At 34.1% G+C, this 26,069-nt stretch overlaps 1 protein-coding gene across 1 annotated transcript in view; it reads left to right on the top strand.

Annotated features, from left to right (window-relative positions):
• HCRTR2 (hypocretin receptor 2) overlaps positions 1-26,069 on the top strand; it is a 181,904-nt gene that overhangs the window by 100,228 nt on the left and 55,607 nt on the right. The gene's annotated exons all lie outside the window — the stretch shown is intronic.

Below are 26,069 nucleotides of genomic sequence, written 5' to 3'. Positions count from 1 at the left end.
TGGTTCTGAGGAAGCAACTTAATTAATTTTATATGACTTGGACAATTAAATCATACTCAGGTAGGCAGAAGTTTCCACACCAAGAAATTTCCATTTTAGGAAAATATGAATTATTCCTTTGTAATCTCGGGTTGCTCTTTAAAATCTTAATTTCCTAAATTAGATTGTAATTCTTTAAGACATAATCCATGATACCTAAGGCACATGTTCCCTACAATGAATGTTTCTGCTGACTGGATTTCATTTCAAGAAAATGAAACAATTAGATGTTCATTAGAAGGAAAAGAGGAAATGATACTCTGGGATCCAACTAACAGTGAAATGAAAGCATGCAAACATCTGTGAATCCATATAAGAATATATTTTGGGTTCAGGGAAGGAGATTAGAAGAGAATTAAAGATAGATATAGCAATAATGGGTAATTCAGCAGAGAAGGGATTGTTCTAGATCTAAGGAATAGTCTGGAAGAAAATGAGTGTGTTTTGACTTAAGGCTTTGTTGTTCTGACAGAGAGTAAGGGAAGAGTCAGTTAAGACTCAGAACAAATGCAGAAGTCATGGTTGAGGTGATGAGAGGATTACCAGGACAGTGATGAATAAAAGAATCCCTGAGAAGAGAAAACATGGAGACTCAGAGGACAATATGAATAATGGTATAACCAGAAGAAAATTAGTCAAGCAAAATGAGGGCAGTTTGAAGTTTATATTTTTAGGAATGGAAATAAAAGCCAGAAAAAAATGTTTTTCCTCACCCAGGACACTGGAAGAAGAAAGATATGTATAAGTAAATCAGGATAATCTGGATGTCTCAAGATTTTACAGCTTCTAAAATCACAATCTCTAATTCTTCCTAGGATTTAATTATCTATGTCCATTTCTGGGATTTGTAGAAAGGGATAAGGTTAAAAGGATATTAATATATGATGATTTCATATTTGATCTTTGATGTAATAGAGAGGCACTGAAATTTATTGAGTAGTGATTGGAGAAGAAATGATAAGTCTAAGCTTTGGAAATCCCATTTTGTTGAGCAGAAAAGGAAATGGCCTGAAATGGTGAGAGAGATAATCCAGTCAGCTATTGCAATAGTCCAGGCATGAAATAATAAGTGCCTGCTCCAGGGGGCTGTTGTGTATGTGTCAAGAAGTCAGTGTACATAAGAGAAGCTTCAAAGATAGAAAATAAAATACTTGGCAACAGATTAAATAAGTGGAATGAGTGAGAGAACAGAGTTAAGGATGACACTGAGTTGGTGCAATAGAGAAGAAAACTATGAACAAGATAAAACTTATAAATAAGTAGTTTTATTAACAATCAGTATGACTAGAATTTATATTATACTTTAGGGTTTGCAGAGATATTTACATATATTAAATCATTTAATCTCCAAGATAATTCTGTGAGGTAAGTACTAATATTGAACCCATTTTACAAATAAGAAAACTGAGGCATAAAATGATTAATGAATTTGCACAGGGTCACAGAGATTGTAATCATAAGGCACCAGATTTGTACTCAGGTCTTCTTGACATCAAGTGTCCTCCTGTATCCACTGAACTAGTATAAAAGATTATTATTCTATGGCCTTTGAATGTTCAGGTCAGTGTGAATCACAAATATCATTAAGAAAAGAGCAGAGGTCTTGGTCTAGCAGAAGCTGAATATGTGTTATCGACAAACCCCTAGAAAGTTCAATTAAGGACAGCCATTCAACTAACTGAAAAGCTTTTATATCCAAAGTGTTCTGTTTCTAGTAATTCTGATGCTTCAAAACTCAAAGAATCAAGGGCAGTGGGTAGAATATGAAAAATTCAATTGACTGAGAACTGGAAAGCAAATGTAATGATCAGATCAAAAGAGACTAGAAAGTAGAAAAGGCAAATAGGAACAGTTCAAAAGTTTGTTTCTTTGATCTTGTTCATGTTTTAAAATATACCATTTCCTATTACTTTTCTTCTAGAAAATTTGTTTCAATAAGTATGTTGATAGATGTTTAAAACAACTAAAAGTATCAAGAAATGTAACATCCTTTTTCACTGTTGGGCTACAGTTGTTTTGAGAGTAACTTGTCATGCTTGGAAAAAAAATAGACAAGAAAAAGAACTACATATATATGTAGAATGACATCTCATTCTATTTTGCAATTATTAGTGAGTCAGAAAAGAGTGGGATGCAAAGTTGTGCCCATAAACATTTAACAATCATAGGTGGAGCCAAGAGGGTAGAGTGAGGGCAGGCATTTGCCTGAGTTTTCTCCCAAATCTTTCCAAATACCTTTAAATAATGACTTTAAAGAAATGCTAGAGAAATAGAACATAGAAAAGTTGGAATGAAAAAAATTTTTATCCCAAGATAATTTAGAAGGTTGGCAGGAAAGATCTATTACACCAAGGTGATAGTGTAGCACAATTCAGTATGGACCTTATTGGAACAGACCTAACCACAGCAAAATAGGAGCATATCTTTAGAGCCATTGAATCAGCAGAGGCAGTGCCTCCTTCTCAAGCTTTCAGCCCACTGAGAGTTAGAGGGCTGGGTTAAATTAAATTAAATTAAAGAGGTCTCTGCTAGCACTTTGGCAGGACTCTGTTATTTTGTTCATACTTAAATTGGACTCACAGTCCTAGATGGAAATCCAAGAGTAAGGAGGAACATTCGCATACCAGAGCTTGGGACCACCAATATACACCACATTCAAATGAACAACAATATTGTAAGATGATCAATTGTGAATGTTGTAGCTGTTCTCAGCAATAGAATGATCTGAGACATTTTTCAAGGACTGATGATGAAAAATACTCTCCATATCCAGAGAAAATTTTGATGATATCTAAATACAGATTGAAACATACTTTTAAAATTTAAATTAAAATTGTTGAAGGCATTGGGTGGGAGTGGAGTGGGTCTATGATTCCCTTCATAATGACCATTATGGAAATGTTTTACCTGACTTTACATGTATTACTTTTACCCAAGTGTTTTGTTTTGTTTTTGTTTTTGTGGGTTTTTTTTGTGTTTTTTTTGTTTTTTCTTCTCAGTGCAGGATAAGGGAGAGGAGCAAGAAGGGAGAGAATTTGGAGCTCAGTCTTTTTTTTTTTTTTTTTTTTTTTTTTTTAAGTAATAGCTTTTTATTTTTAAAATACATGCAAAGATAGTTTTCAACAAATCTTGTATTTCAAATTTTTCTCCCTCCTTTCCCCCTATTCCTTTTCCCACGACAGCATGTGATCCAATATAGGTTAAACATGTACAATTATTTTAAACATATTTCCACATTTATTATGTTGTACAAGAGAAATCAAATCAAAAAGAGACAAAAAATGAGAAAAAAGCAAGCAAACAATAATAAAAAGGTGAAAATACTATGTTGTGATATACATTCAATCCCCATAATCTTCCTTCTGGATGCAGATGGCTCTCTTCATCACAAGTCTATTGGAATCGCCCTAAATAATCTCATTGTTGAAAAGAGCCAAGTCCATCCAGTTGATCATGACTTAATCTTCTTGTTGCTATGTACAATGTTCTCTTGGTTCTATTCAATTCATTTAACATCAGGAACTCAGTCTTAAAAACAAATGTTGAAAATTGTTTTTCCATGTAACTGAAAAAAAACCTAAATTACTAAATAATTTTTAAAATAATGTTTAACAATGAGCTCTCCAATGAAGGAGGAAGTATATACACACCAGTTAAAAGTATAATTTACATTATTGCTATTTTCTCAAAAAACTTCTCAGTAGTTTAGAAATCAATAAAATAAATCTTGACTTGTAGCATTCTCCAGTTTACTAAATATAAATACACACAATGAAAATTTAACAATTGTCTCTTATTAGTAGGTACAAGTTAGTCTTTCATAGTAGTAGATCATAATCCTCATTTCATTACTTATGCAAATTTCATAAATTGGCAATGGGATTTTTTTTTCAAAATATTAATTTTTTTATACAGCATGGTACAGTGGAAAGAGAACTAAATTTGGAATAAGAGAACCTGACTTGGGATTTTGACTGTTTTCAATACTACTCATATAACCCTGACCAGGCCAACTGCCATAACTAGGGCCTCCTAAAAAAAGGGAGTTTAAATTTAATGATATAGCCTCCCTTATAATTCTAAATGTTTTATCTTTTGTAGAAGTTTGTGTAAACAATATGTGTGTTTGCTAACTTCCCTACACAACATTGATGAGATCAAAATGCAATTATACATGAAAGAACTTTAAAAAGTTAAAAAAAAAAAAGGAGAATCCTATTCATTAATTGACCTAAGATGTGAAATTGTTATCTTGTTATTATTACTTCTTATAAAGAGTCTGCAAGACCAATTAACATTCCAGGCCCAAATTTCATTCACAAATAGTGGGTTTAAATTGTTTCATGTATTAGCTATGTTTTTAATCAGTTTTGTTTAAAGCAAGTTCTATTTAAATGTCACTCTCCCTCTGAGGTAAGTGATGAACATGTAATTTATACTATACAATAATAGAAGTTGACTTTTCCCAAGCTTCCTGAGATTTTCTGAGATGCTTAGAGCAGCTACTTGTTGGTTATTCTTTGATTTTACAGTGTCATCCATGTTATCCTGTTAATTAATCCAGAGTTTCGGTCTTCATCTTTTTAGATTCCAATGCAAGGGAACTATGGTGTAAGGGAAAAAATTCTAGATTAATAGTTCAGTATTTGGATTTTGATATTGGTGTTTCTTAGGTAGCTTTGTGACCTCTATAAAGTCATGTAACCCCTCTGATCTTTTCTTTTCTCATTTGTAAAATGAACCAGTTGGAATATGTTTTCTTAATTTTTCCTTTTCAGCTCTAGAGATGGGAATTTTATAGTCTCACACTTTAACCTGTTCCGTCCCATCCCACTACATTAGGTCTTACACTTCTTTTTTATTGGCCTCACTTTTCATGTTCAAACTCAGTCATACACTTTACTTTTAAAATGTTCTGCCTTAGTTTTTTCTCTAATTCACTCAGCCATGGATAATCACACTGTCCACTGATTTCACCTTTTCCCCAGACTCAATTGATAGGATGAGGGGATAGGCAGTAATAAGGGCTACATTATTATTTCTGTTAACTCCATTATTATACCAAAGATCTTTTCCTGACAGAGAGTATTCCTGACAATAAAAAAGTCCTTAAGTATTTTGACATCCATTTCAAGAGTGCATCCTATCTTTACCAGGGTGAAATCTATTGTCATTAATTTGCCTTTATTTATTCTCTTCTTCTGCTCTACCTTGATCCCCTTTACTACTAAAACCTTTTTCTTCTGCAAGGCCACATTAGAGCATGAAGTTGACCCCAGGTATAAGGTCACCTTTCCAGTCTCCAATTTAAAAAAAATACTTCAACTAAGATCTCAGTGATAGTATGATGTCTGAGGATCAACCCAGTTAAGGATAGAAGCTCATCACTATCAAGTTATTGAAAATGGTTCTTGATTCTTTCTTTGTTCCACCCCTTCTTCCTCCTCCATAATAATCATGATAAAGTAAAAAAGTTGGGGAAAGATACCAAAAATCATATAAGTTTTGACCAAATTCAAGCAGTATTTAAATTTTAATGCTCTTAATATGAAATCATCTAATGGACAATGAGTTGACACACAGGAGTAGAAGAAATAAGCTACATCTGTGTTGATATTCTCATTATAAATTGGGGGTTATTTTTTATTGTATATGTCATGGACCATTTCATCAGTGTGGTGAAGCCAATAAACCCTCCAGCAATATAAGATTTTACAGTTATTGAAGAAAATACTAAATTTCAGTCAGAGATTAGTGAAAACAAAGACTTTTGCCATCCATGTTCTTGAACACTTGACATCTTCACATGGAATCCAGGTTCGGAAGTCCTGAACCTGTGACCTGTAAATGAATGAAAATGAAAACACAAAACTCTTAAATTCCAATTAAGTAGCAGGGTATCTCTTGGAATATCCTCAGAGTCAATTTATAGAAATGGAAAAAAATGACATCATTACCCACCAAAAGGTACAAGAAATTTCATTTTACAAGATACTTGGTCATTTCACTTTGAAATGCTCAGGACAAATGTTTACACATAGGTCACTATGAAAAAAATGTAGCATAGCCACACAAAAAAAAATGTAACATAGCCAACAAAATCTGTCGCAGAATATGGAAGATAGAAATCATCTATCAATCAATCAACATTTATTTAAATACCTACTCCCTGCCAAACACTGTGCTAAACACTTGAATGAAAAAAATAAAAAAGGCAAAATACAGTTTATTCTCAAGAAGTTCATAATCTAATGGGGAAAGATAAAATGCAAATACATGTATACAAAAAAATCAAAAGAGGAAAGACACCAGAATTAAAAGGGCTAGGAATGGATCTTGTAAAAGATAAAATTTTAGTTGGGATTTAAAGAAAGCCAGGGAACACAGCTGATAGAGATGAGGAGGGAGGTCATTCCAAACATGAGGGAATAATGAGACAAAAATATTTAGTATTAAAGTTAAAGGATCATCTTGTTTTTGGAACAATCAGAAGGCCATTCTCACTAATCCACTAATTAAAAAATATGCAGCAAAAAATAGAGAATAAAAAGACTGAAAAAGGAGGAAAGAAAGAGATCATAAAGGGCTTGTTTTGAACATCTAATAGAGGCTTTTGTATATGAATGTAGAATGATAAAAAGTCATTGAAGTGTTATGTGTAGGATGGTTACATATGTAGACATGTACTTTAAGAAATTTTTTTTTTTTTTTTTTTTTGCTGAATGGAGGATGGACCGGAATAAGAAAATAATTCAGGCAGAGAAACCCACCAGCAGTCTATTTAAATAATCCAGGTGTGAGGTAATGATGAGAGCCTATATCAGAGTGGTAGTTATGTAGCAAATCAGAAAGCAATACATTTGAGAGGTTTCTCAGGGATGAAATTGACAGACTTTGTAAGAGATTGGATATGAGGAGTGAGAGATGATGAGGAGTCAAAAATGATTCCTAGACAGTGATCCCGAGGGTTTGGAAGGATGATATGGAATTAATTTGAAAAAAATTGGGTAGATCCTTTAAGCTAAGTCACTGTATATTTTGATTATGTATAGGTTGTGATCTGGGTCATTCTGGGAAACATTTGGATGAAATCAGAGGTCTACTGGAGTATACTGAAGTGCCTCATGATTTTAATACAAGGAAGAAGGGTGATACCTAGAAGATACATATTGAATAATAAGTTTTGCTGTTAGGAAACTAATGAAGCCATTATTTATAGACTCAAATAAGGAAGAGAAAAAGGAAGGGTAGGGTTAAGAGTTAAAGGGAATTTGATTTTTGACATAGTCGGTCTTGACAACACATTCAGGTACAGACACTTTTAGAAGGCAATTGGAAATACAAGACTCATGCTAGGGAGATGTGTTAGGATGGATTTGTATTTCAATCATTCAACAAAATATTATTAATAATGTTGTGCATGCAAAGAACTGTTCTGGAAATAAAGGTTGCAAAGAGGGGGAAAACTCTGTTCTTGGGTCAGGGTGGGTAGGACACAGCTTTGTATGATGAAAATTTAGCTAAATCAAAATATAGATAAAGAAAGTATTCAGCCAAAATGCAGTAGGAAAATTTGAGGGAGAAAACACTTTTAGTTGGAGAGAAATCAAGGAAGACTTAGTGGAGAAGATAGTACATAAAGTTAGCCTTGAAGAAAGAAAGGAATCTAAAAAGTGAGAGGAAGAAGGAGCATATTTGGGGAATGATAGACTTTTTATAGTAGTCCTGATATGAGGCAAGGAAAATAAAAGAAATGGAAGAAAGTAATGCCACAAAAGAAATGATGAATAGGAAAACATGGAAATAGGAAGGGAGATTAAAAAAGACTAGCAATTATGATGAATACAACAGATTTAGGAATAAATGTTGGAGAAGGGGGAAAACCATAAAACCACTTACCAGAGGGAGTTGAAAACCAAGAAACAGAAAGTAAAAATGCAACAATTTGGTAAATGAAATTTTAGTGTTACTCAATATAACATGTCTATTTCATCTGAGGTAGATAATTAAACACTGTATTAGAAACTCCAGACCATACATAAAAATAGCATGTAGTGGGGACTATTCTTTAAGTTCCTTTTATACTTTTAAAAACTCTTTATGAAACTGGATATGGGTATTTTCTCTTGTTCTGCTATATAAATACTTTTCTTTGTTTAATATCTTACTATGTTTAACATCTTACTAGTTCGAGTACATTTAAGGGAGCTAAAGAAGAGCAAAATAAACAAGTTACTGAAATTCTCAGGAATTCTCAGGAATTCTCATGGCCATGAGATATAGAGAGTTGTTTAGGAAAAGAGACAGACACAGAGAGAGAGACAGAGACAGAGAGACAGACAGAAACAGAGAGACAGAGACAGAGAGAAGTGTTTTTGTGTGTGTGGAGGGGAGGTATGTCATCTCAGGAGGGGATAACCACTATTGAAATAACACCAATCAAAGATTGTAGGAGATGAAAATACTATCTTATATAACCTGGTCTGAACTGCACTTTATCAAAAGTCCCCTTTTAAACACTTTTGACAAATATTACTCCTGTCATTCTGCTAAAGACAGCCACTTCTATCTTTGAATAGCTGTAATTGTTAGGAACTTTATCCCCTTTTTACATACAGCATTCATCTGGCTCTCAATACCTACTACCCAAGGAACAATTCTAATTCCACTTCCGTGATACAGCCTTTCAAATGCTTGCAGCCCTTTTAAGTCTTCATTAAGCTCAATTACTTCTACTAGTGGAAGAACAAAATATTTTGGGAAGAAAAAAGAAGGTGAATCAAGGATGTCCAGATATGAATCTTAAAGAAAGAAAAAAGATTATGAAAGAGAAAGAGGAGGGAGTATATTCCAATCATGAAGCACAATTTGAATGGTATTTTCCTTTGATAGAGAAAGCTTTTTCTCTATGCCAATTAAATTGCAGGTCTATTTCAGATCTTAATCCTTTGTCATATCCTGATTCATCACAGTGTATGCTTCTTCTGTCACCCTAGTTGCCCACTTTGGAGAGCACATATTTTCTTGTCCATGTTTTTCCTAAAATAGATGTCTCTTAATTAAGTACAATACTATGTTACTTGACTAAAACAGAGTTATTCAGAAGTGTCATTTTCTAGAGCATCAGTTGGATGTTCTAGGGGGAACTGATATTCAGTTTTTGTGCACCTCTGACAGGGAATAGAGAAACAGATGATAGTGATGAGGACATAAACTGAGTCTCAAATGGAAAGATGGTTCAATGCCTCCTTCTCCTCCAACATACCAAGGGCTGGGTCCATTTAACAAATGAATTCACTACTCAATACTGTATTAAAACAAAGTCTTTATTGATAGTAAAGGGATAGGCAGGCATTTGGCTTTTAGGGAGAAAGGCCAAACTTGCCTGAAAGGGGATGCCAGTTGGCGGGCACAAGGCAACAATAAACCAAGAGCCAGGAATAGAATTTTAGAAATTCATTTTATACATAATCAGGGTCATAAAACAAAGTTTGTCCTTCTGGTATAGAGATGCTATCCAAGAAGTTCCAGAGAGATTTGTAAATAAGACAGAATTTCTCTTAAGTATGTTAAATTCTATTAATCATTTGTGTTTCAGGTTATCTCCTTTAACTTCTCCTGAGACAGGAATTTCCTGTTAATCATTTGTATCTTGGGCTATCTCCTTTTAACCTCTTCAATAGAAATTTGTTAAAAATTTCCTGAGAGATATGGAGTGAGCTCTTACAAGTGGAAGTTTTTAGGTATGTTGACCCAAAGAAGTCTCTGTGAAGGTGATTCACAGAAGAGTATGTTTTCTAAGTTGAAAGAGCTTAGATAATTGAATCCACAGAAGATAAGAGAAACAGAAAAAAGTATTTATATAGTGCCTATTATGTGAGCAAAGTCTGTGCCTATCCATATTATTTCCCCTTCCTCTTCCAAAAGAAACTCATTATAGTCTTGGACAATAAGATTCTTTGCACAATCACATGCCCTCACCTACATGGGTAGTTTGGTGAAAGATGTCCCAGGACTTTGTCTTACTTTACCCTAAGTTCTTGGACTAAGCTGTGGTGAGGCAGAGGTGAAAGTTATCTTATATATAAATGTCATCTCCAGAGAGGGGATCACGTGGCTTAGTATTGAGAGTTCCTACAACCCATACTTTTGGGAAGAGTGTCTCAAGTTCATGAACTATAGTTATAGACTCTTGAAACTGAAGGAGTCATGATACAAAGGACCAAAAATCCTGAGCATTGCCTTATGCTAAAATGGTGAGTTGCTCAGATAGGACCTATCCAATGAAAGATAGGGGACTGGTTCTCAGGCAATCATAAAAATGTGTTACTTTTCTAGGAACCAAAAATTGGCAGTTTGTTTTTTATGCTTATAGACACTAGAAGAGCATTTTCTCAAAGACATGGAAGGTTGGAAATTAGTATTTATTAAATGACTATTATGTGCCAGGTACTGTGCTAAGCACTTTACAAATATAATCTCATTTGATCCTCACAATAACCCTTGAAGGTAGGAATTGTTTATCCCTTTTTTATAGCTGAAAAAACAGAAGCAAAGGTTAAGTGACCTGCCTACTGTCATACATCTAGTGAGCTTATAAGACTATTGCAGGTCCAGTGCTTTATCTATCTACCACCTTGATGTCTCTAAGGATAAACTCTTATGATGAATCCTAAAAGCCAGAGGACTATGTCAGTCTCTGCACTGGAGAAGGAATTTATAATAAAGACTGAAGAACCATTAGTCCCTAAATGTATTTCCTTTCTGAAGAGAGTCCAAATCTTAGTATGCTACCATGAGTTTGGAATACCATAAAGGTGTTTAAAGTAGGATTTGGAATTGAAAGTGGGATTCCTTGAATAAAAGGTTAAGAATGGTAAACTTGTTTATAATCTACCTGAGTCCTATATGTTTTGTACCTTCGATTGAGTAAAATAAAGATTGATATTTAATTGATATAAATTGTTACCTGTGTGGTACAGAAATGGTGAGGGGTCACCATTTAATAAAAAAGCTGGCGAGATCTCTAGAGTAAAGCAAAGTTTATTGTACATTCTCAAGAGAAGGGCATCCCATCCCTGGAGCAGACAATGGAAGGGAGGAAGAACCTTCTGTGGACAGGATTGGCATCTTTAATCCCTAAAGCAAATCCCCCCTCCCACCACTGACCCTCATCCTCATTGGCTGAGAGGCTTACATTCTAACCTCGAGATCTACCCAAGAAATTCAACTTGACCAATAAGTACATAGTTGCCCATATTTGACTGAAATAGGGAGGAAATTGTGTCATGGGAGGATAGCAGGAAGGGGACTCAATTATGCCCTTGACTCAATCCTCAAAGTCCTTCAGGCCTACTCAAACTCTGAAGTAGATGAAACCTTACTGGATTTTCACAACTGCCTTGAAAGATCTCACCTTATCTCATTCATTACCTGAATTATTTGTGGGAACCTTTCATTCCATATTAGGCGAATTCTAGACACTAGCTATGTTTTACTATTAGCAGAGAGATACTGGGGTGGGAGAAAATAAACAAAATGTATATGAGCACCCTCCAGCAACAACAACAGAAACTGAATCAGATCTATGTAAATCAGGAACTTGTGCCCTTGAGCTATTGATTCAATTTGCATAAATGTCACCAGAAAAGATAGTAAAGAGTGAGGTAATAAAACTCCAGATTAAATCTTGGTGGACATGCATATTTAGAGCTCAGTGGTTATGGAAATTCTCATTCACATTAGATTGCCTTAATGTACAAGCCAGCACTGTCAAGTACTTGAAAGAGGATAATAATGTCAGTAGTTAAGAACTTCCTCTGAAGTTGTTGAGCTGCTGTTAATGCTTTGTCAAGACTCAACAAGGTATCTTCATTTCTGTTCCTCTGGTGCAGTTCCATTAAACTCTTTCAGTTTATTCAATATTTGTGGCAGGTTGGTCTGAGCCTTCCTGGAAAAATAAATATTTATGGTGTGGTAGAGAACACTAGTGGCAGATAGGTCAGCAGCAGTTCAAGAGCTATAGCACTTATTGACAAATTGGGAACATAATGACCCATCCCCTTAAAAGGATCCTCAGGATGTAATATGTCATTTTAAGGTCAAGGACCTGTAACATAACAACCATTCACTGAAAATGGGTCTGAAAGTCAGTATTCACATCTCCTAATGTCTGCCCTTTTGCATTATCTATCAATAAAAAAATGTCAACACTTGTTCCTGAAACATGGTATTTAGATGGTTTCTCTGCTGAAAGGTGTATTCAATTAGCCATTTATTATTACTAGACTATATGGCTGTTTAAGTGAAAGTTTCTTTATGTATTGATATCAGCCATGAAAGCATTAATGTCATTTCTGGCAATGTGTAGTCAGATTATTGATCGGCTAGACATGCTTAAAATTCGTATTAAAAGAAAGGACAAAATGATGAAAGGAAAATACTATGTACAATTTTAAAGAATCAAGCCAATATAAAACAAGCTACTGATTTTGAAATATGAGAAGTGGAAAAAGTAAAATACAATTGGGATAATAAGCAACAAACAGATGTTTGTTGAATCAAATTTAATTTCTTAGAGTTTTTCATTGTATCAATAATCACAATGAAGAGGCCAAAGGAGCTTATAAACTGCCAGTTTAGTATGTGATCTCCTGACTTGGCAGAGAGAACTGGCAATGAAAGACAACATTCTTTTGGAGTGAAATCATATTCTTCAAACATTATAGCTAATAATGATTCAAAACCACAGGAAATAGTGCCTCTCAAAACAACAACAAAGCAGTATAAGAGAGAAAACGCTTGTATAAAGCTGGCTGCCAGACACTAAGGTCTTTCATAATCATGGTAAATGAAACCAGAAGCTGGATAACAAATAGGATATAATGCATCTACAAGAATTTCTGATAGTGATTTAATGATTGATCATCTACAGAGTACTTATTAAAGTTTATAAACCACTTCACAAATATCATCCTAGTTAATACATACTTTTGAAGCAGACACCAAAGGGGGAAAAAAAAATTAGCCCAGGAAAACTAAATGAATTGCCTATAGATCACACAGCTAGGAATTTAAGACCTAGGATTTAAATTAGACCTTCTGATGGCAAATTTAGGACTTGTTTGATTGTAGCATGATGCTTTCCAGCATCTCAAAGGGATTATTACAAAAAAAGTGAAAGAGTCTTCAGTTGGAATATATTTTTAATTCCATTTAAAATACACTAAGGACTACTGAACATAAAACTTAATTTCCCATCTCTAGATAAAAGGAGAAAGATTTTGAGCTTAATTCTGATAAATATATGAGATACTGTGTGCTCCTTTCAATGGGCTCAAATATCTCCCTGCCTTAAAAGCCCATTTCCTCCCCAGTTCTAGAACTCAGAACTATGTAACAGCATAATCATTGAAGATTTAAAATTTTATATGACCCAAAGAGTTAGCAGCATAGTGGGCATAAATAGATTGTGACTTTCTGATAATGATAACTTGGACATAAGGAGTTGAATAAGGAGTATCATGAAAAATTATGAAAGGCAGTTTAAAGATCTCACCTAAGTTTTTTGGTTGGTTGTTTTTTTGTTTTGTTTTTGTTTTTGTTTTTGTTTTGTTTTTGTTTTTTCAGCATAAGAACTCTTCATTTTAGAAAGATCTAAATTTTTGGCTTGGCAGATATTTTTTATTTCTTTCTGGCAAGGAAATCGAAGTTAAATGACTTTCCCAAGGTCACATAGCTAAGAAGTATTAAGTGTCTGAGGTAAGATTTGAACTCAGGTCCTTCTGACTCCAGAACTAGTGCACTGAAGATACTTTTGAGAATTGCATAAACTATATAGTGTTTAAATGATTTGCTCAATATCACACTGCATCAGAGGTAGAACCTGAATGCAAGTCTTCCTGATTCCATTCTCTCTGCTTACTAAATCACACAAGCCTGTAGATAATGACAAATTTAGGGTTCCTAGGGCTTTATTTCTTAGAGCTGGAGAATAGGCAGGAAAGAGACCATCTTTTTTACTGTTGTTGCTAAATCAAGTTAACATATATTTATAAAAATAAATGAATTAGTGAGGAATAGGATACCCTTTATAATAATGACATCACATGAAGTAATTTGTTATCCTCCAAATATTAAAAGATGTAGAGGAAGGCTTCTGGAAAATACCATTTATAATATATGGAAGCTTTACAGAAAGACACAATAAGTGCATATCAAACAGGTAACCATCTATTCCAATGGCAGAACTATTCCCATATTGTTAAGAATATAGATACATTCATAGAATTGTGGAATCATAGATTTAGAGCTGAAATGCACTTTTGATATTTGCTAGTCAAATATTCTCATTTTATAGGTGAATAAACTAAAGCTTAGAGAGGTTAGTTGACTTGCCCATGGTCACAGAGTTTATATGTGGAAATTGTGAACTTGAGATTCTCTGACTCCAAGACCATTGTATAGTAGATAACACTAATATTCCAGTTAATTCCCATTTTGGGGGACTGAATGGACTTGCATATTTTACAATCAATGACTGTGTTATATTAGGAAATTATATAGACTGACATATAGTCTTCTCCCACTTCTATAGATACCTCATACAAAGCAAATCATCCCTAATGGACCCTCTCAAATAATAATACTCTTGTTCTTTTAGATTACCTAATTAAGCCTTGCTATTAGAGGACATTTGTTGACTGAATGAATAGAGATAACCCAGATGTTCTAACAACCCACTGAAGTTAAGCCATTGACCATAATCAGCCTTCAAAAAACTTATCTAAGGCACCCTTTTTAGTGAAGGGAAGGAAGTAGTGGAAATGACTGAATTTGCCTCTGATTCATCATGTGACCTTGAACAAATAAGTTTGGTTCTCTAGTCCAAAGTTTCTTAGGCCTTAGTTGGCCTAGATGATAAGAAAACTGGATAATTTCTAAGGATATTTCTAACACATGCACACACACACACACACACACACACACACAAAAGACAGAGACAGACAAAACGACAGAGAGAAATAGAGAAAGAGAGAGAGAGAGAGGGAAAAAAACTGTGACACAGTTCTTTTCCTTCTCCATTCACTTTTTATCATTTTTTATACCACTTTTATCTGACTCAATAGAAGTTGATGTTCACTACAAAGACTTCCTCTCTTCCTAAGAATGACAAAATATATGTTCCTTAAAAACATTGTGCAGATGGTTTCTATGAAGAGGTTTATAATGATCAATGGGAGAACTGACTAGTTGAGATTCAACCTAAAAGTAATGTACAGGACCAAAAGGGGGAATAAAGTTAAAAAGGCATTTGTTTTGATTAGAAAGTTCAAAAAAAATCTTGTAACTTACTGTCATACTCCCAAAGAATGGCTTTAGTCCAAGTTAGCTCCAACATTGGTAATATCATTGAGAGACAAAAATATTTATAACTTTTATCTATTCGGTTCATGTAACTATAAATAGCTAAACCAAGGGGAAATGCTTTGAAATTTCATTTGTTAAATGTAAGTTGTACATAAAATATGTCATCCTTACTTAAAATAGAAACTTGATAATGATTTCATAACCAAAATATATACATTTTCTAATTCTAGCTTAGGTGCCAAACAGGGTTTAATGTAGTCAATTATATTAGCTAAAAGATCATTATTGGTTTTGGTCTTCATTTAATGTGTTGTTAAGTATTTACTTTTTCAGTGATTTATTTGTTCTGAATTCTACTTTATGAAAATAAAAATTATTGGTTTTATTTTGTGTATTTTATTTATTTTCTCTTCTAAAATAGCTACTTAGTGCCTTAAATTCAGAAACAATCTGTCTCACAGTAATTTCTGTTATTCAATCCTCAACCTAGTCTGAAACCTAACTACTTTTCTAGACTTATTTCATATTCATCTCCTTTGTCCTTTTGAAACTTTTATATTTTAGCCAGATTAGATGACAAACTTTCCATTTCCAAGTTCTTTGCTTTGCTAATATCCTCTCCATACCTAAAATGTACTCTAACCTCACCTCTATCTCTTAGAATCTGTATCTTCATTAAAAGCTCATTTCAGGTTCTACTTCCTTAAAGATTTTCTTGGTCCCTTTCTTCAAGTTAATCTGCTGAAGAATTAGATGTCATGATGAAAATGAAGAAGAGGTTCAGTAGAAGTGGAAAACTAAGGTATTATAATCTGTTATGGGCTAGAATTCTTGTACTTGAAAAAAGGATTCTTACAAGATGTTAAGTGGGATTAATAAGACAATGGTTATCTAGTTTAGCATGGTGATTAATGGTTCTCTACTTCAGTACATGTACTTAGTACTTAATATAGTTCTACAAGATTCATGCCTATGATAATGTAATTAAAACAGAGCATATACTCAGAGCCAGATTCATTCACTTCATCTCACACCATCTTGGTGGCAGGGCTCTCTCTCCTCCTTAGCTTCTCCACTGAAACCAAGAATCCAGAAAACCTCCAAGAAAGCTAGCCCAGGGCCACAGGCAAGGAAACTACACTATAAAGGAAAAATAAAGAATTTGGACTTTAACATCTGGCTATTCTTGTGGTGATTACTCTACTGAAATGAAGGCTGCTCCAAGACCTCCAGAAAACCAACAAGAACACTACATTTTGGCGTCTGAATGTGGGACTAAAGACATATATCTGTAACCCAGAAATTAGGGTGAGTATAAAAACAGACAAGAAGGAATCTTTGTTAATGGCTAAAGTAGTGTTTCAATTGAAATGGGACAAATGTTTAGAAAACAGCCTTGTTTCCCACCTCAAAGAAAATGTCTGAAAGCTTAGTTAAACTGATAAAAAAAAAAAAAGTTTGATTGTAACTTGGGACCAGATCACTGAACTTTTAGAAACAGTATAGTACACTTCTCCTTGGTTCTCAAAGGAAAAATAATTATATCCAGAGGAGTGGAAATTAGTAGAAGAGCAATTAAGTGAATATTACAATAATAATGCCAATTCAATTCCTAAAGAAACACTTTATACATATAACTTAATACAAGTGGCTTTAAGGAATTGTATAAGTATTAGAAAAAAAAAAAAAAAAAAGAATGAACAGGAGGGGGAGGATACTGACAAGCTAGGTGAAAAGGATGAAGAATTAGAAAAGAAAGGAGTTAAGTACAATTAAGTACAATTGAACTTCAAAACCAGCAGGAATTATTGAATTCCCTGAGATATGTGAAGTAATGGACAATCTATTGGTTTTGGACTATTTCTAGGACTTATGGACATGTATAATTCCTCATGTTGATTCAGTAAAATTAAGGAATAAAGTGCTTCACAGCAGGAGTCATTAGGGCATTCCCCATCCCATAACCTTCCCCCTTCAATTAATCCTTCATGGGTGGAGGGAGGAGAAGGTGAAGAGGCAGTAACACAATGACCACCACCTATGAAACAGCCTATGACAAGATTACAAAAAAGCACTAGTTAAAGCTAAAAAGGACAGGATATATCTGATTTAAAAATCAATTCATACCCTATTATTCAAGAGTTTGACTCTTCATGTCAAAAAAGGAGAAGATATACTCCTTTTGATCTGGAAAAAAAAATCAAATATTTGAAAAAGGGTTGCACTCTTTATGGGGCTACTTCATTTTATGTTAAGATACTATTAGAGAATTTGGCTTATGACATTTTAACCCTTAATGATTAGAAATTTATAGCAAGGACATATTTAGAAACTGGAGAAAACTTGTTATGGCTTTTGGAGTATAATGAACTATGTAGAATATAAGCCCAATGAAATAGGCAAACTGGAGTTAATATACAAATCACCTTTGATCAACTAACCGGTAAAGGTCAGTATTCAGACATTTTAGTACAGATTAATTACCCTTTAATAGCATATAAGCAAATTACTGCTGCTGCTATCAAAGCATGGGGCTCCCTCCCAGGAAAAAAAAAAAAAGATAGAGGGAAAGCCAAATAGAACAAGGTCCAAGTGAACCTTTTGCTGATTTTGTGGGATGCCTGCAAACACTTGTCATATGGACGATTGGAGAAGATGCAGCTACAGGAATTATGATAAGACAACTCGCTAGAGAAAATGCTAATGAAGTTGTAGAAGAATTATATGGGAACTACACAAAGATGCTCCTTTAGAAGAAATCATAAGATGCAGTGCCACAGTGGGCATAAATGCCTTTTATACCCAGGCTATGATATAGAACATGGGAAAACAAGGTCCTTCCTGGTAAGAGACTTCTAGAGAGACTCATCAATGCTTTCAGTGTGGTAAAGTAGGGCTTCTGAAAGCTCAATGTAGGCATGAGATAGAGGGAGAAAACAGGATGCAAGAACAAGACCCAAAACTCCATGTCCAAGATGCAACAAGGGCCTCTACTGGTACTTGAAATGTAGATTGACCCAGGGAAATGAGAGGTGGGGCCCAGCTCCAAGACCTCAAACAAAAAAACAGGTGGGGCATGATGGCAGCTGAAGTTACACCCAGAGAGTCTTTAGAGTATTTATCATGCAGAGAAGCAATCAGATGGGAGGAAGAGATTACAATTGGGGAGAATACAGACTTTTTAACCCAATAGAAGGGCAGTATCCAGTGTAAGCAGCTTCAATATAATCTCCAGGTGATGTGGAGAGATCCAGAAAGTGGTAAATGGAAGGGACCAGATAGGTTAACTGCTTGGGGGAGAGTGTTTGATTGTATCTCTACAGATGGAGAAGGAATTAGATGGGTATCAAGGAGTTATATTCACTTTGTCCATTGGAGAGAGACAGAAAAAGAGAAAAACCTCAAAACAAAGGAGAAGACCTAAGAAAAATCTGATACTGAAAAAGCATGGCCCATAATGAGACTGTTACAAAACTTCAAAACCCATAGAAATCATTGGATTCCCTGAGATGAAAAATTGTTGATAAGACTGTTGCGGAACTTCAAAACCAGCAGGAATCATTGGATTCCCTGAGACGTGTGAAATAATGGACAATCGATTGGTCTATTTCTAGGACTTATGGACATGTATAATTCCTCATGTTGATTCATGTTGTTTGTTATATCACTACTAGCCTGTGTCACTATGTGCTTATGTAATACCTCTAATGTTGATGGATTTATATATACCTGTTTCAAGTAAGACCCTTCAGAAATCTGCTAATCTTGTTTGATTCCCCACTTCCCTTTGGTGCTTTCATCTCTCTTCCTGAGACATCAGGGAGGGCATGATCACCTCCTTTTTTGGTGTTTTCACCCCTTTTTGAGCAGTCAGGGAAAGTGTGGTCATCTCCTTTTGGGGGTTCTCACCCCCTGAGAAGTCAGGGAGGGCATGACCACCTATACTTGAAAACAAAAGAAAGTGAGAGATGTTATGGGCCAGAATTCTTGTACTTGAAACAAGGATTCTTACAAGATGTTAACTAAGTGGAATTAATAAGACAATGGTTATCTAGTTTAGCACAGTGACTAATAGTTCTCTAGTTCAGTACATGTACTTAGTACTTAATATAGTTCTACAAGATTCACACCTATGATGATGTAATTAAAATAGAGCATATAAGCTGGGACAGACTCAGAGCCAGATTCATTCACTTCATCTCATACCACCATGGTGGCTGACCTCCTGCATTTTCCCCACTGAGACCAAGGTCTGTCTGAAAGGTTCTCCAGTAAACTGCCCAACCCCAGGCAAGGAGACAATAAAGAATTTGGACTTTAACACCTGGCTATTCTTGTGGTGATTACTCTACTGAAACAAACACTGCTCTTAAGACCTCCAGAAAACCAACAAGTACACTGCAATAATCAAAGCAGGCATGGCAAGTGTCCTGCAAAGGCCATGATTGTTGGAGGACTGATTTTACTTAAAGAGATGTACATTTGAAAACTATATATGTTTGTTCTTTACTATATATGTAATTTAAGTCAAATTATTTCCTCTGTGTTAAGCACCAGTCTCCTCATCTCTAAAAATGATATTGATGGACTAGATCAAGTGTTCTTAGTGGAGTTGTTGAATATGGAGAAATTTTAGTCGTGTCCCTGAACTTAGACAGGAGAAAAAAATACAGCTTTAATTTCACCAAACTCTAATTAAAATTTAGTATTTCTTTTAAATATAAATGTAGAAAACATCAATTAATCTGAAAAGTGTTATATAGCAGAATAACAAAATACTAGAATACCAAAAGGGGCTGATGACAAACATACATATACCCAAATGTTTAAGATCCTTTGCTTAGTTCTAATTCTAAATCTTTTGTTATTCAGTCACATCTAACTCTTCATGACAGCATTTGGGGTTTTCTTGGCAAAGATATTGATGTGGTTTACCATTTCCTTCTGTCACTCATTTTACAGAAGAGAAATTTAGGCAAATAAGGTGAAGTAACTTATCCAGGGTCACAAAGTTAGTAGGTGTCTGACCAAATTTGAACTCGGGAGGATGTCTTCTGACTTCAAGCCCAGGTGTTCTATCCACTGTATCAGCTAGCTGTCCAAATATATTAAAATTAGGATTCCTTGAAAGTGGAACATCTTCAAGTGATGATTAGTTAAAAGATGTGACCACACTGCTTAGTTTCTGAAAAGGGCTTGAGCATGATTAAATGATTTTCAATTAAATTATTAAATTATAATGATTTTATCAGTACTGCTACTGAGTTTACTCCTATTTTAGGAACAGAAAGGCTTGTAAATTTGAGTAATTTAGCTTTGTAAGGTGAGGGAATGGTTAGCAATGTTTAATTATCCATATTTGATGGGATAAATGACTCTTGTTACTCCAAATTCCACCCAAATGAGCTATTATACTTTTAGGGAAAGGGAAACAGAGTCAGATGAAGGGCCTCAGCCATTAGTGATATGGCTCCTTTTGGAGTAACATGATTATGAATTTGTATTTACTAGTTATATTCAGTAACTAGGCTGCAGGTGCCAAAAACCATTCTATATCATGATCTCCACATTAACCATCCCTTCAGGGGCCCTCCTAAGGGATTATGAATACCTATTAATAACAAGCACAGCAGTATTTCCTACCTTCTTTGCCCTTCTGCACACCATGAACCTAGATATCAGTCCATGTTTTGATCTATTAGTTAAAGGATGCCAGCTTCTTACTGGTTATCTAAGCCTGATTATCCTTATCCAAGGTCCTAATATTTGAATCACCTAGTTTTTTTCCTCTTTGTAAAGAATGTTATTTTAGAATAGATTTTCTTCAGAAGGTTGTATCCCTTTAGTGTAGTCATGTTTTTCTTCAATACATGGTACCTCCTCTGGTTGTTAGGATATAACATTTATATGCATTGTATTGCTTACTTTCACATTTATTTTCTTAAAGCACTTATCTTTAGAAGTATGTTAATTATTCTGCACTTTCATTGAATTGGTATTCACACAGTAGTGACACCTTTAGTGCTTTGCAATGCCCTAACATAGGAAACCCTGTTGTATGAGGCTGCAGTAAAGGGTGCTTTAAAAAAAAATAATAATTTTTTTCAATTAACAGAACAAAACAAGTATTTTCATGACAATACAATAAATAAGATGCTTACACATGAAACAACAAATATAATTTTTAAAAAGGATTTTTATGTTTTTAAACCATTTTAAGAATCATGGAATGAATTTTACTTTCCTATTGCATCTCTAATTTTTTTTCTCTAGTAAAATCACTTTCTCTTGATTCGAAATGACACTTTTAAGGGCACATAGCCCAACCACAGCAATGTCCCATCTGTCAGTCTCAAAGAAAGGGATTACACAATTGCATGCCATTCTTGAGTCTGTAAGACAGGCAGGGAGATAGGGAGAAGAAAAATTGCTAAGTCAAGTATGGTGGTGGAAGGGAGGCACAAGAGAAATAAGCTTTATATGTGCAAATTATTTTGCTCTTGGACTAAAATCCTTCAGTTATTTATCTTCATATTTCTCCAAAGCAGAGCACAGTTTTCTACACACACACACACACACACACACACACACACACACACACACACACACACTCAATTGCATTCCACTCTAAATAAGGTGTTCCTTAAAGACATTTTTTAAATTTTCATTTCCTTTGTTTCCTAATACTATGGCTGGTGATAATTCTAGATATTTCATTCATGAATTTACTTTCTTACTGAAATGAAGATTAGTACTATTTGATCCTTTCAAGCTACTCCACCATGGGAGTTTTTTCTAAGCCTTTTTCTCTATGTACACATATGCTTTCCTATATATATATATATATATATATATATATATATATATATATATTTTTTTTTTTTTTTTAATAAAAAAGTTGTATTTTTTCACTTTGAATCATTCATTTTTCTGTATACAATTCTGGGAAAAATTGTTTTCTTTTATCTTTTGGAGGTCATTTTATTTTGGAAAATATTCTTGAATCAAATTTCTTCATTACCACATTATAATGAACATTGAAATTAATTTTATTTTAAATGTTTTTCCCTGTTTTGAAGCAATAGCTTTCAAATGCTTTCACTGACCCATTGTGGCAAAAATAGGAACTGCATTCCTTTGCAATTCTATATATTGAGATTTCTTCCATAATTAAAACTTCCAATTAGTGCTAGATTCATGTACACTTGTAATTAAGTACATAGCAGAAAGGTAAAAATTATATCATGGAAAGTATACTCAAGACCCATACTAGGGAATAAGACTAAGCCTTAAATACTTCCTGTCTACAATTGCCTAAAAATGTGTTTTATTTTCTAGTTTGTTTTTTTTCCCTAAAGAAAATGTGATTTAATAGATGTATATTAAGAGGTATCCTGCCATAATAGATGTAAGAGCTGATCAGTATGCCAGGAGCTTGGAAACTTTGGATTCAGTGATCTTTACTCTTTCATTCTTTAGGCAACTTTCTGAGTGTAAGTTGAAGAAAAGATACTAATCTATTTTTGAAAAAGGGAGTTTTCTCATAAAGGAATTTTATAGGACAATGCAATCCCAAATCCAATCTCAAGCTTATTTTATCTTTTATGCCACCTTTATTTTCAAAATTTCTCTCCCCTACTCTTCTCACAAAATCATTCATTCTTTGTTATATTTTTTTAAAATATAAAAGTCTTAAAGAAAAAAAAATCATCAAATTAGGCACATATGATGCTATATTCAATATTCCATAATACAGTCCTTTTCTTCTGATGAGAAGAGAAGGAAGTATACTGAAATGTGATTTAATGTTTATGGAAAAAAAAAACATTCAATTTTTAAACAATAAATCAAGTATACATTTACCCATCCCAGCATTTGCAATATGATATAAATCATATTTATTTACAATCTTCCTTTTCTTCTTTCATCATCATCATCATCATTTTCTTCTTCATTGTTTTTGCTAATATGTTGAAATGTTCCCATGAGTGTTCAGAATTAGGTACAACTCCTTATAACCTAATTCCAGTAGAAGATAAACTTAATGAGGTCAAAAGTTGTTTTCATTTTAACTTATCACTGGGTGTGGATTTTTCAATAATTAGGTGTTGAATAAATGTTTTTTAAATTGATTTAACTTCTCTAATTTCTAGCTGTTTGGTGTTATTTCATGTTCTAAGCAATTGGTAACCTTAATTAATTTCAATAATATTCATTCTAACTTCACTAAGTACCTCTTAACATTGAGTAGCTAAGTATTTCCCTATTTGTTAGTATCATTTCCAAATTCACTTAGTTTTTAAGCAAAGAACAGATGAAGGACTTAAGATCAATTCCCACTTCTATATAATTTTACAAATAATAAAGGAAGTTTTTGGTTTTATCTTTCCTCTTACAAATAATTGAGGATGTTTTGGGTTTTGGTTTCTTCCCTGAAATGCTAATCATTAGCTACCTAATTTAATAGAAGAGCACATAAGCAGAAAGAATTCATATGCATTAGGATTTGAAGGGCAGTACAAGTGCTGTCCTTTAAAATCTCCCAACCTGGCTTAATTAACATAAGGTCTGAAATACCTAATTACTAAATAAAAATGATATCTTCAATTGGCCTCTGAAAAATGCATTGGCACATCTTGAATGCTTTAATAAGAATTAGTTAGATTACTTATTGTACTTAAGACAAAACAGAAGCCTGAAGAAAAACAAACACAGATCAGGCAAATTTTTATAGGGTAGGCAGGTAGGAGAAATGGTCTAGAAGATGAGTCTAGAAGAATGGAAGTTCTTTGGGCCTCCTGAAGGAGAAAAAGGGAGAAAAAGAGGGGAAAAAGCATCAAAAGAATAAGTCAACATGTGCACTGAAAGTCTTCAGTGGAAAGGAATGAGTTCTCTGAATCCTTAATGTGTAACTGGCAAGGAGATGTTGAAGGAATGCAGGCAAAGGCGTATCCACTTAGACATCATTGAGTCTCTTTCCTGTGGAGTTAAATGAGGACATCCCTGCTATCTCCTTGAACCTTGGGGTTGTCCTTCACATGTTTTGAGCCACAGGGCAGTAAAGCTTTTGCTTTGAAGCAGTGTGGAAAAATGGATAGAAGTTTAGAATTAGAAAGATCTAAGTTTAAATACTGCCATAGATGATCACAAGCTGTTTGATCCTTGACACATCACTTAATCTCTCTGCCATAATTTCCTCATCTTTGAGATGAGGAGAGAGATGGGACTCGATGGCTTTTAAGGATTAGTCTAGCTCTATGTCTATGTTACTATAATCATTTTGTAGATATGTCAACAGCATTGTTTGAATGGGCAAAATTTAGTCATCCAATTCTGAGTTACCACTACACACCTCTCAGATTGGCTAAGATGACAGAAAAAAGATAATGATGAATATTGGAGGGGATGTGGGAAAAGTGGGACATTAATACATTGTTGGTGGAGTTGTGAATGGATCCAGCCATTCTGGAGAGCAATTTAGAACTATGCTCAAAGGACTATCAAACTGTGCATACCCTTTGATTCAGTAGTGTTTCTACTGGGTTAATATCCCAAAGAGATCATAAAGGAGGGAAAAGAACCCCCATGTGAAAAAATGTTTATAGAAGTCCTTTTGGTAGTGGCAAAGAATTGTAAACAGTGGATGCCCATAAGTTGGAGAAGAATTGAATGTTATTTTTATGAATGTTATGGGATATTATTGTTCTATAAGAAATGATCCTTAGGATGATTTCAGAGAAGCCTGGAGAGATTTTAATGATCTGATGCTAAAAGTGAAGTGAGTAGAACTAGGAGAACATTATACACAGATTATATAATGATCAGTTCTGATGAATGTGACTTTTTTCAACAATAAGATTATTTAAGCCAGTTCCAATGGTCTTGTGATGAGGAGACCCATCTGCACACAAACAGAAGACTGTTGGGATTGAGTTTGGATCACAACATAGTATCTTCACTTTTTTGTTGTTATTTGCTTGAATTATGTTTTCTCTCATTTTTCCCTTTTTGATATGCTTTTCCTTGTGCAGCCTGATAATTGTGGAAATATGCATAGAAGAATTGTACATATTTAACATATATTGGATTACTTGCCATCTAGGAGGGGATAGGAGAAGGGAGAGAAAAAAAAAAACTGGAACACAAGGTTTTGCAAGGGTTAATGTTGGAAATTATGTATATTTTTTGAAAATAAAAAGCTTTAATAAAAAAGAAAAGAAAATTTAGTCACTATCTAATCCAAAACCACTATCATTTTATAAATGAAGCAACTCTTTCCCTTGGAAGATTAAAGGTTTTTCCCAAGGTCACACATTTATTTAGTGCCCGTCTTTCCTTTCTAATCAGTATTCCTTAGTATTGCTTCTCAGTAGTGCAGTATGAATGATATCTTACCTTCTGAAATGAGGATGCAATGGAGAGAGATGAGAGTACTCATCAAGCTCCTGATAAATACCTCCAGAGGTAGATTTTACTCAAGTTGTCAAAATGTGCAGAGTAATTAGTCTTAAGGTCCTTATTTTTCCAGTCATAATTTTGCCTAGGTTCTATTTCCCTCTTCTCAGCCTCAGTTTCCTCTCTGTAAAATAGAAATAACAATACTAATGGCATTTACCTCATAGAATTGTGAAAGTCAAAAGAGTGCTTTGAAAACCTTAGAG

This window comes from Sminthopsis crassicaudata, chromosome 4 (assembly GCF_048593235.1).
Source record: "Sminthopsis crassicaudata isolate SCR6 chromosome 4, ASM4859323v1, whole genome shotgun sequence".
Lineage (NCBI taxonomy): Eukaryota > Metazoa > Chordata > Mammalia > Dasyuromorphia > Dasyuridae > Sminthopsis > Sminthopsis crassicaudata.
Note: the sequence above shows the minus strand (reverse complement) of the source record. Positions and strands in the feature narration are given on the sequence as shown.